Consider the following 13,063-nt stretch of genomic DNA (forward strand, 5'->3'; position numbering starts at 1 on the left):
TTATCTTTACATGCTATAAGCATGTCATCTACATATAACGACAGATAGATGTAATTCCCAGAACTCCATTCCCTATAGTAAACACAACTATCATAGGAACTTCTTAAAAAACCATGAGTGATCATAAACTCATCAAACCTTTTGTACCACTGCCTTGGAGATTGCTTCAGCCTATATAATGACCTTTTCAACAAACACACTTGTCTTCATTCCCCTGTTCAAAAAACCCCAAAGGCTGTGCCATATATATTTTCTCATCCAAATAACCATGTAAAAAATCTGTTTTTACATCCAGTTGTTCAAGCTCAAAATCACATGCAACAGTTTTTGACAAAATTACCCTTATTGATGTATGCATAACAACAGGTGAGAAAATTTCATCATAATCAATACCTGCCCTCTGAGTGAACCCTTTTGCAACTAATCTAGCCTTGAAGCTTGGACACTTATCTCCTGGAATTCCATCTTTGACCTTATAAATCCATTTACAAGCAACCAGTTTGTGATCCTTGGGCCTCTCTACAAGCTCCCAAGTCTGATTCTTGTCCAATGAAGCCATCTCTTCTTCCATAGCCTTACACCACTTATCTCTATCTTTAGAATTCATTGCTTCATTGTATGTCAAAGGCTCATACAAACTTTCATGTTCCGCTACAGTGAATGCCACTGCAGATATATCTTCACCACTTCTGAATCTGAGAGGTTTCACTATCTCTCTTCTTGGTCTATCTCTTGCCAGATTATACCCTAATGAAGATGTCCCAGAAGTTTCCTCATTTACCCCTGTTTCCTTCTCATCACCATTTCCCACATCAGGCTCCACCTCAACTTGCATACCCTTTGAGACCACATTTGTTCTCAATTCATCACTTGTATGAGGACTTATGACATCTTTATACAATACATTTTCATTAAATTCAACACTCCTGCTCACAATGACTTTGGGACTAACATTACCAAGCCTCCACAACCTATAGCCTTTAACCCCATCTGGATATCCCAGAAATATGCACTTTTATGCCCTTGGATCCAACTTGTCCTGGCTTATGTGTGAATAAGCCAAAGATCCAACTACCTTTAAATGGCTACAATCAGGCTTTTCTCCTGTCCACATTTCCATAGAAGTTTTCATTTCAATCACTCTTGAAGGTGATCTATTGATGAGATATGCAGCAGTATTGACTAATTCTCCCCAAAAATTCTTTGGCATTCCAGCATTTAATCTCATACACCTTAGTCTTTCTAATAGAGTCCTATTCATTCTCTCTGCCAACCCATTCTGTTGGGGTGTACTAGGTACTGTTAAATGCCTACCAATCCCATTTTCCTTACAAAAGTGATCAAACTCACTATTATAGAACTCAAGACCATTATCAGTTTTTAGCTTTTTTATCTTCTTATCAGTTTGGTTTTCTACCAGAACTTTCCACTCCTTAAATTTCTGAAAAGCATCACTCTTATGCTTTATAACAAAAACCCAAACTCTTCTTGAGAAATCATCAATTATAGAAAGGAAATACCTAGCACCTCCTAAGGTTTCTACCTTTGCAGGCCCCCATAGATCAGAATGTACATAATCTAGAATTCCCTTAGTAATGTAAGGCCCCGTTCTCGGTAACCCTACTTTGGTGTTGGATTTACTCATAAACACAATTCTAACATCAGAGTTAATTTAAACTTTCGCGGAATAATTTAAAACTTCAACATCACATTACAAACATTCATTTTTGTCATAACATACAAATTGTCTTTTCATAACATAACATAAAATAGTCTTGACACTTCTTCATAGATGCCAGTCTCTTTAGCTCGTGCCATGTGTCCCGCCTCAAGCCAGCTGCCTCAACCTATCTGCCTGCGTGCATTCTAAAAGTCAGCTACGCTGAGTGAGTTCTAGTTGATCAATTTAACATATAATACATTCTTATCCTTACTCATACGCGTCCGAAGATACGTATTCATACCTTACTTTGCTATTACTTCTTTCACACATACTTTATATACATGCATACGTACTTACATACTTTCTTTCATAAAACCCTATGGTATACCATAAGCTATTCTACATTAAACATCACAAATATTGTAAGGGTTTGGTGCCTATCATCATAGATATTATAAGGGTCTGGTCCCTAACGTCACAGATATTATAAGGGTCTGGTCCCTAACATCATAGATATTATAAGGGTCTGGTCCCTAACATCATAGATATTATAAGGGTCTGGTCCCTACTGCCTCGAATAACCATACATTTATCATACGTGTGTATTTTACATGTCTCATGTATATAATAATATATATATATACATGCTCATTCATACTATCATTATATAGTACTAACATCTAATACATAGTCATACACGTATCATACACTTATCAATTAAGTAAATGTATTAACTATCACATAGGAGTATGCAAACAACCCCGAAAACATTTCAAAGAGGAATGGGGCTAGAACTCACCTGGAGTCGATTTCTCTCGCCGTTAATGGTAATTCCATTCTTTAGTTGTGCACGGCTAACTGTACAATACATTACGTGTATCAATTATCTATTACCACTATTTCCTACATCTAAATTTATAAAACCCTCAACTAACGGGGGTCCGGGGACAGCGCCCCTGATAGCGGGGTCCAAGGGGCGGCAGCCCCTAGCAGGGTCCAAGGGGCAGCGCCCCTGGAAAAATTTTATTTTCATTAACAGTCCTTTAACAAAAATGCATCAGAAAATGAATTTTTATAAAATTTCGCATGGAAGAATTTCGCTTCGCATGGAACTGTTTCGCTTCGCATGACTGTGCGATGCGAAATTACCTTTTTCGCTTCGCATGGTCATGCGATGCGAAATAGCCTTTTTCGCTTCGCATGGCTTATGCGATGCGAAATTCTTCTTTTTCTTCGTTTTTTACCATTTAATGGCCATTTTACTTCGTGACTCTTCCTTAGGACCCGATTTTACCCTTTTTAAGGGTTTTGGGTTGTACCAACTTTGTATACTTGCGTTTTATAAGGCCCAAACATCACATTATTACCATATAACATTCTCGTGGGGTTATAACTTATCAAGTTCATGTTTTTCTTCCATCATATACCCCGATCTATCCTTCTATCGGTTTGCATGTCGAATCCGACCTAAAACTTAATCTTTAAACCAAAACTCACCTTTTGTTGGTCTCGGGTTCGGATCTGGACAGATTCGTGGAGCTTGGTGGTGTTTCTTGTTGTTTTATGGTGTTTACACCCAAGATTCTTCCTTCCTTTTACTTGGATCCGAATCCGAATTGCTAGAGAGAAAGTGTGTGTTTTCTAGTGTGTGTGTTGTGTAAAGAAATGGTGAAAGGATGGGGAATGACCTTATATAGGGAGCCATGGGCCCCACCATCCACCTCCATTCCAATCTTATCCAAATACAAACACGCACACAACTAAACTAACGACACACTGATAATAGTAAAACTTTCCGTTATTTATTAATTCTCAAAATACGGATGTTACAAGTAACATGCTTACCCTTTCCAAATTGGACTCTTCTCTTTTTACCAAGAACACAAGTTTAACAGAAACCTACATCATTGACCTTGAATTCTTTAATAATTTGTTGCTTCCTAAGTTCTACAAGTCCTTGTTCACTTATGTGACCAAATCTCTTATGCCATAACAAAGCACTATCAGTTTTAGAAACTGCAACTGATGCAGTCCCCTGTACAACTTTCCCATCTAACAAATAGGTATTATTTCCCTTCCTAGTCCCTGTTAGAATTACCAAACTACCCTTAATCACTTTGGCTTTGCCATATTTAAGACTTATTTGATAACCTGATTTTTCAAAGGTTCCTAAAAACATAAGACTCCTTGTAAGACTAGGAATGTACCTCACATCACACACATCTAACTCACTTCCATTGTTCATTTTAAAAGAAATAGTACCAATACCAGCTATCTTGCAGGAGCTATCATCCCCAAGTTTGACTTCTCCAAGATCCTCACATTTGAGATCTTTAAAGAAGGTCTTGATTGGTGTCATATGAAAAGAACATCCAGAATCAAGAATCCAACCTTCTTTATCATCATTACTTGAGACATTCATAACATCTGCACTCTCATATCCATCTGCTGCCTCATCTTTTGCATTCTGATATTTAGTACCACTTGTTTCTACACCCTTCTTTTTCTTTAACTCTGGACAGTCCCTTTTCAGATGCTTCTCAGAATTGCACATAACATTTCCTTCTAACTTTAGACTTGGATCTTGAACCTTTTGATTTAGAAAAATTTCTTTGATCTGGCCTTCCTCTTACCACTAACCCATCTCCACCTTCTTCCTTCGAATCACACCTTTTCTTTAATTCTTTTGAATTTAGAGCGGCTAACACCTCTTCCATGGTTAGAGTTTCTCGGGCATACATCATAGTATCCATAAAATTCTCAAATGAAGGTGGAAGAGATGTCAAGAAGATAATTGCATGATCTTCATCTTCTAATTCAACCTCTATATTTTCAAGATCCAAAACTAACTTGTTAAACTCATCTGTGTGTTCTTCTAGTGATTTACCAAGCCCCATTTGGAAGGTATACAGCCTCTTCTTGAGGTATAACCGATTTGCTATTGATTTGGTCATATACAGGGACTCCAGTTTTGACCAAACTCCGACCGCCGTCAATTCTTTGGAAACCTCCCGGAGAACACGATCACCAAGACTCAGAATGATTGCACTATGTGCCTTCTCTAGAATATCCTTCTTTTCTTTGTATGATAACACCGCTGGCATGTTTAGCTCACCCAACAATGCGTCAAAGATACCCTGATGAACGAGCAGGGCTCTCATCTTCACTCTCCATAACGAGAAATCGTTCTTGCCAACGAATTTCTCTAATTCGAACTTTGTAGACACCATCTTGATCTTCAATTTCACCTTTCTCTAATTGAACAAACGAATTCTTCAAATCAAGCCTCACCAGGCTCTGATACCAATTGTTGTAAAACTATCTGAAGAATTGATACAATCAATATACAGAGCCAAAGGATTATTATTATTATGAACCAAGTAACAAACGATTACAATGGAGAAATTGAAAGTACAGTGAAACGAAAAGAATTGAGAAACTAATCAAACCCTAACTCTAATGACTTATATAAAGCCCCAAATGTTCTGTTAATCAATTGTTAACGAACTCTCCAGAAACTTTACATTTTAACCCCCTGCAGAATGTTCCATCTAACAGAAGATACCCAAACTAACTTTCAGTAAATGACAAAACAGTCCCTGAACTATTACCAGAAATTATTATTGACTTTAACTCCCAACATAGGGAATCAATGTGAAGTTGGAACTAATAGAAACTGCATCAAGCCCATTACTTGACACATTTGCTAAAATGCTTGACGTTTTGAATTGTGATTTGGTATCATGGGCGATTGAATACTATTCCAGTATTGTTACACAGAGAAAGATGTAGGGTCAGATGTGCCATTTCATTTTGTGGTTTATACTTAAACTAATCAACTTTTTTTAATCAACAGAAATTGCAGAGATGGTATTACCAAATCTGAAGGACATAATTAAATGGGATATGGCGCTGTGGTAGAAGATATTGGTAGCGAGTTGGCTCGTATGAAATTGTTGATACAAGGGAGATTCCAAGTCTTTTGTGAATGTTGGTGTGGGGTTTGAGGAGATTAAGAAGGAAAACATGGTCTTGAAAATCTCTTGAGATATCGACCATATTTTTGAAATTTGATTTGGGTCAGTCCAGGTTAGTTGATAATATAGGTTGAACGATGCGTTTTTGAGAAAGTTAACAGTGAATTTAAGGTTAGAGCAGTGAAACAAATATTATGGGTGAACATTAGATATGAGTTGGAGAAGATTTATGGGTCAGGATTTCAGCTGATATATGGTAGAGGCGATTATGACGGGAATGATTCGAGTAAAGAATGTGCTATTTGTTTATCGGATCCTTGGGATACCATGGTTCTTCCTTGTCGACACATGGTATGAATCATAATAAGCTTTTGTTAATATGTTTAGATTTTGAGTAAGATTTATTTTTTATATTAGTTAATTACTTAACTATTATTTGGGTTTGGTTTCAGTGCATCTGTAGCGGGCGTGGCAACCAGTGCCGGATATGTAGGCAGGTGTTTGAGAGACGTTTGGAGATAAAGGTTTAACAATTGGACCGAAGAATGAGGTGAGACAACAACGTTGTTATTTGTATGACTTCAGCGTTGTCGAGATTCAGTAGTTTTGAGTTAAATCATAGTCTAGCAAATTTAATGCGATTGTGTTTGGTGTTTAATGGTACGATGATTTATAGTGTTTGGTTTGAAATCTTGGTGAATGATGTTCCCATTTATCCTTTGTTAAGCTAAAACAAATATCTTATGTAGATGGCTGAACATGACAATTTGTAATAGAGGATATTTTTACTTCTTTAAGTTTATGTAGATATAAGCCTTTTTATTTATTTATTTCATTTAAAATATAAAAACAAGGCCAAAATTAGGTTCATTAATGACTAAACACGTTGTGACGTCCCTTGTATCATGAGCCAAAGCCCATGTCAGATGATCTTGAATGCCTGACTGAGATAGTGTGTTGGTCAGTACGGACCAGGACGGGAAAATCTGGTTTCGGGTTGGCATTTCGACCATATCTTGAGTAAAAATATTTATACTAGGTGTTTATACATTTTCATTTACAAACATGCAAACCGCTGAAGCATTAAAATATGTAATACAAGCAGTTAATTGAAGCCAACAAACACATACACAACACATGGTTATCAGTTATCATAAGCATGCAAATTGTATACAAACATATACAATTTGTTGATTGAAACCAATAAACATAGACACGGATATGCAACACATATTTTATCATATACTTGAGCCGATTGAAGAAATTGTTGCCGTTGAATATTGATTGAATGAACAAAATCACAAACTAAAATGTTGTGCATGGCTTAGGGAAAAATGAACGGGTTGGGTAACGACTCAAAACAATTATACAAATAAGAAAACTAACAAAAGTACTATACAATATGTTACGAGATGATTGATAAACTAACAAAAACAAGTACCATGTTACAAATTATCACCGCAATAGCATCGCGCGGGTTTCGTATCAGTATAATTATATCAATATTAATTTCATGTTGTCGATGTTTGGCCCAAATATATTGTTAGATACTATTTGAATACATAAATGTATCAAAACTTATCACTTTCTTTGTATTTCCGCAGTTTTGCATAACTAAAACACAATTTAAGATTCAAGAACACATCAGCTTTACAAAATTTTTGGTAGACACTCCAAATCTTGAATCTTTCAAACCCTAACCCACCGATCTTTGATAAGATTTTTCTATGACCCAACCTAACTACACATTCGATGCATAAATTAATGTTAGGAACAAAAACAGGAAGCAACAACTAAGCCAAAATGATATTGGGTTGAATTCGGTATTTTAACCGAAACAGAACCGAATTGCTCGCTAGACACTTGTTAAGTCAGATCGGTTCGGTTATCAGTCAGTCATAGAAAAGAATTCCAAATCTAAAGAAGCTGAATAAATTGTTAATCCGATTAGATTAACACCTTAAACGAAAGCACGCACACCAATTTCCCACTACTAAAGCTGGCTTTGCAATTTGTCATTGGTTTTTGAGACTTGGACGTACCCACCAATATTCCACGCTTATTTATTTTTATTTGCATATGTTTTTTAATTCTTTGAATATGGGCGTAGCCGGGTGAGTGTGAGTGTGAGTGTGAGTGTGAGCAATGTCACGTAGACGTCACATGTGAAATATCCAACAATGATCAAATCAGAAGTGTTAAGATTTTCTGAAACCAAATTGAAAAGGCCACTACCATACCATATAGACCAAGCCAAATTTAATGGCAGTACCTTTCACCCTGGATAAAACCAAAACCGCATTATGGGAATGCGACGTTGATAAAACAGCCGGGCCTGATGAATTATCTTTTCAGTTGGTTAAAGATTTTGACGCATTCTATTCTGTAAACTCACTTTCAATCGGCAATAGAATATCTTTTCAGTCATTGGAGGATGTAACTCATCCTTCATTGACTCTTCCTAACGTGTTAAAGAAAATAAATGAACCAGTTGTAAGCAACGATTATAAACATTTTGACGGTTGAACGATTTCCAATGGAACGTATACATGGTTAAAGAAAGAAACGAAAGTCTATTATTTTTAAGGTTTACTTTGCCAAAGCTTTCAGCACTTTAAATAAGCGGGGATTTAGTTGCAAACCGGGCGGCAATTATGCATAATGGAAAGGGGGTCCAACAAGCTTATCCACTATCACTCTTTTTATTTATTATTGCAATGAAGGCACTACTAAAGCTTGTATTTTGGAAATTTTCGCTTTTGTGCGCACAACTCCTTATTCATGGGGGATTGGGGATTGATTGGTCAGTTGTCGCTTTCTAATTTTCTAAAGCTCACAAGATGCGCTAAAGTGTTTTTTATTTAGCATCTTTTAAAGTTAACTTTAGGCCTGTTTAAAAGCTCGAAGTTCGAGCTTGTGGCTCGCTTGAATAAAACTAGATATAAAAAGTTGATTTGAAACATCCTGAGCTGATTTGGATCAGTTTTGTAACCAAGCCAAAATCGACCCAGGCTCGCCTCGAGTCATGGCTCGGCTCATTGGCTCGACCTTAAGCTCTTTTAACTTCAAAATCGAGCTAGAGCCTAGCTAAGTTGCCTCGTTTAATTTTGAGCCCGAGCTCGAAACCACATTGGCTCGACTAGTGAACAGCCCTAGTTAACTTCGACAAAAGTAAACCTTTTGAATTGGGAGTCGAGGATCGAGTCGAAGGAGATTCAAACTATGGCTAGGATCTTAAAATGCCAAACAGGTTCATTCCCTTTCGTTTACTTAGGGCTCCCCATGGGAACAAACATTAATCTTACCCAAACGGAAAAAACCAATCACCTTAATAAAAGATGTTTTGAATGCCTTCCGAAAATCTCTTTTAATATACCCTAACATGTGGCAGTGATAACATTGTGGCCCACGAGTCCTTTCACCAGACCTTTAACTAGGTTTTTCCCTTCCTCTTCCTCTAAATGGGCCACCGCCCCTGCCCATAGTACCACTCATATTTCCATCAATACGGTTTCTTCTAACATTTTGCATGACTGCAATGCTTGTTCATCATTCTTCAAATCAGTATTGCCCTCCTCATTTCTCCCCAACATACTTTCTTCTTGTGATTGTAACGAGCCCTTTAACTTCACAGGTGTAAGAGTGGATAAATCAGATGTTACCTCAATGGAAGATACCACATAATCAAACTTTGGGGACATGCTTCTTAGAACCTTTTCAACTATCTTCTGATCTGTTACTACTTCTCCATAAGCACGTTGTTGGCTAACAATGCCCATAACTCTTGAAAAATAATCACCTGTCATCTCTTCATTCTTCATTTGAAGGTTTTCAAACTCTCTTCTCAGGCCTTAACGCTTCACGGATTTAACTTGAGAATCACCTTGAAACTCGACTCTCAATTCTTGAGAACAATTGATCAGCAACACCATGTTGAAATAGGGCCATGGATTTTGCATCCTTTTTTCTTGGATTCTCTTTGATTTTGTTGATTAGCATTCGCCTAAGGTAAGGTAGACCATTGTCCACCAATTCCAACAAATCTTTTGGCATGAGGACGGTTTTCATACGAATATTCCAGTGTTCGTATCCCTCCCCCTTAAACACAGGTATGTAAGAATTTATGAAGGCTCACTCATGATTAATGTTTCTCACGAAATAAGAAGGCTCACAGATAGGGTCTCACATGAACCTCAGCTCTGATATCACAATGTTGATTATCAAGAGCAATAATCAAAGAAATAACTCAACTCAATTAGGATGTTACTCTCATTCAGTTGAAATCAAATTCAGCATATATAATCAGAAGTAATAAAGGGCTTATATAGCCATAAATATAACGTAAACAAACAAGAAAATAGGAACAAACGTGAACTAATCTAAAGCAGTAAACCCTGGTCATAGGCTGACCCAAATTTTTTTATTAATGATATAATAAAACTGATGTGCAAAAAGCGGTCTATAAAAACTTAACCTAACCTAGACACTCTAGTTTTAAATTTAAAAACCTAGACTCTCCTAATGTCAGACCACTAGACAGGAAAATTTACCTCAAATATAGTAAAGCCTAATGAAGTCCGGATATCTAACCCAAAGAACACTAGTGACACCTAAACTAGACTCAGACTAAAAACTTAAAGATTTTATTGATTTGACAATTAACTAAATAAACTAAAAACTGACACTGACATTGACAGACTTCAACATTATGACCTAGACGAACTTAAAGATGGGAGAAGCACTTCCTAGATTTAGAATCCTATTTGTGAATCTTGGATCTCTCTCAGGATCTCAGCTATGGGAACTATGATGGAACTGGTATCTTAAAATACGACACCCTTAAGAAACCTAATGGTTCCCTGATCATTCTCCGGGTGTGACCTAAAAGAAAACTCTAAGGGGCGTGCAAACTTACCGACTGGTCGGATTACCTATCAGCCTCTCCAACATTGCTAGTTACCTTAAAAGATAGATTATCTGTCAGTCTCACTATCTCAATACACCCTAAAGTGCAAGGGGTAACCTAAGAACAATCTGTAAGACACATAATTACAATGAAACTACGAAAATCTAGGAAACCTTATGTCAGAACGTTCTAGCCTAAACACCTAATCCCAAGGATAACCCGACCATCTATCACCTGTCAACTATCTAGATAGGTAGTGTCATACCCCAACCCAAGGCGGAAATGTCGGGGCATGATCCGATTGCTCACAGCTCGAAGAAACTATCATAATATAAATGTGACAATATCTATTTAATTATTTTATTTCAAATGTGCACACAATATTCAAATATAACAAACAATATAAGTACATGAATGTAAGCTCAAATAATGTTTTCTTGTTTATATCCTAAGGTCTTGTCTACGTGTCCAAACTTCAATCTTCAATACAAGCAAATTGCATATGCGTAGAAAATGGAGTTTTGTCAACAAACATGTTGAATGAGTTTATCACCAATTTTTGACACAAAAATAATGTTAATATAATAAATAAGAAAAATAAGCAAAACGTAATAAATGCGGTAATGAAATCAAACCATGAGCAAATAAGTTGTCGTTAAACCATTGCCAAGCGAATCAGGCGTTGGTAATCAAACATGAGCAAGTAATAATAATCAGACCATTGCCAAGCGAATCGGGTGGTGGTCATTAATGAGAACCCTCTCCAAGGGGATATGTTAAACGATTGCATACAAAGACAAGTAAGCACATAGCAAGTATATTTGATTAATCCTACACAATTACACGTTTGCTATTTTTGATATATACATATATATATATACGCATATGTCCCTAAAACGTTTTAAAAAACTGAGTAAAATAGGGGAATGATAAAACTCACCTTAGATTAAAGGCAAGTGAAATATAACTACGAATAAACGGGTAAGGTTTAAGCAAGTCATCCACTAACGCGTCAAACGAGATAACTAATCAGAACCTGAAACTTTGTGATATGAAACTATAAATAAAAACGAACTTAATTCCACTAGAATAAATCCAAACGGATGAGTAGAACTCTATTTATGTTGAACTAAACGTTTAAGCGAGCTGGTACTGACCAGAATCCGAACAGCGAGTTGGAAGTCGGGTTTTGTTCAGTAGCCTTAAAATTTCGTTGTGAGAATAAAATTCTTCTAGACCAAACGTTGAATCCGAACAGAAGTATGAGAAAACGGATAGTCAAAGTTATTGACTATTTTGCCCTTAAACGGGTTTGACTCTAATTGACCCGTCAATACCCCTAAATCTCGGAAATTGATTGAGGTTTATCGACAAGTGAGTATTAATGAACGTTTGATCAGTTAACAACTTACCCGGAATACACTTAGATTAACGGGAAATCAAGGTCAAAGATGATAGAACCGGTAAAGTCAAACTGCAGCTAACGAATCTTCACTTAAACGACTAATAACGAGCAAGAAACGTAGGGTATTGGATATGTGACGGCTGGAAATACTTGGGTTCAGTAAACTCTAGGGTTTGTAGTTATCAGGTGTTTATATAGGGGTTAAATCAACTTGTTGGACAAGAAACCGGTTGATTTTGGTAACCGAATCATACAATTAAGAACGAAATCGGGTTTTTAAATCATCAATATATTAACCGAATTACTGAGTATAAACCTAGACATCATTACACACTAAATACAATAACTTGTGGCTCAAATTTCGTGATTTAGGGTTGATTTAGGAAAGATTTAGCATTAAATGAAGATCAAAAACGAATCTGGCTGATCTGATTGCATCTTCGCGCCGCGCTAAGATGCAAGGCTTGCATCTTCATGCCGCGTGAAGGTGCAACTTCACCAGACTTTCAGCTTTTGACAGCTTTAGTCCCTGTAGTTCCAAAACTCATTTTTAAGCCGTTTTAAGCGATTTTAAGAGTTTCTAAGGGCTATTTGGCACTAAGGAAAGTTAAGGAATTATAAAATAAGATAAAAATAATTATTTCACTAATAAATGCATAATTTTATTACTAAGAAATATCCGAATACTTTCCCGAATTGAGTAAACGTAAACGAATACGGGTTTGAAAATCTGAGATGTTACAGGTAGAATATGAAGTTCAAACCAATAAACACTCAATGCTCCTATGGATTACTACGTCTAGCAAAACCATAAAGTAATCACAAACACATAGTAAGCGACCTAAACATGCATCTATAACTAAAATACATTCAACAAGACACATGTGGAACAAAGAAAGACAATAATTAGACCTAAATATGCATATACATCGAAACAAATGTAATCAAGTTCTTTACTTTAGCATTAAACCAACAATAACATCAAATAAACTGATAAAAATCCGTAAATCAAAAAGTAATCATCAAAAACCTAGATAGAACGGGAATCTAGCCGATAATTATCAAGAACAGCAGCAAAATATAATAATTAAGCACATACATGTTCTGGAAAT

The sequence above is a fragment of the Bidens hawaiensis genome, unplaced genomic scaffold (genome assembly GCF_021521415.1).
Source record: "Bidens hawaiensis isolate Kalapana, Puna unplaced genomic scaffold, B.hawaiensis_p1.1 tig00053501_1, whole genome shotgun sequence".
Lineage (NCBI taxonomy): Eukaryota > Viridiplantae > Streptophyta > Magnoliopsida > Asterales > Asteraceae > Bidens > Bidens hawaiensis.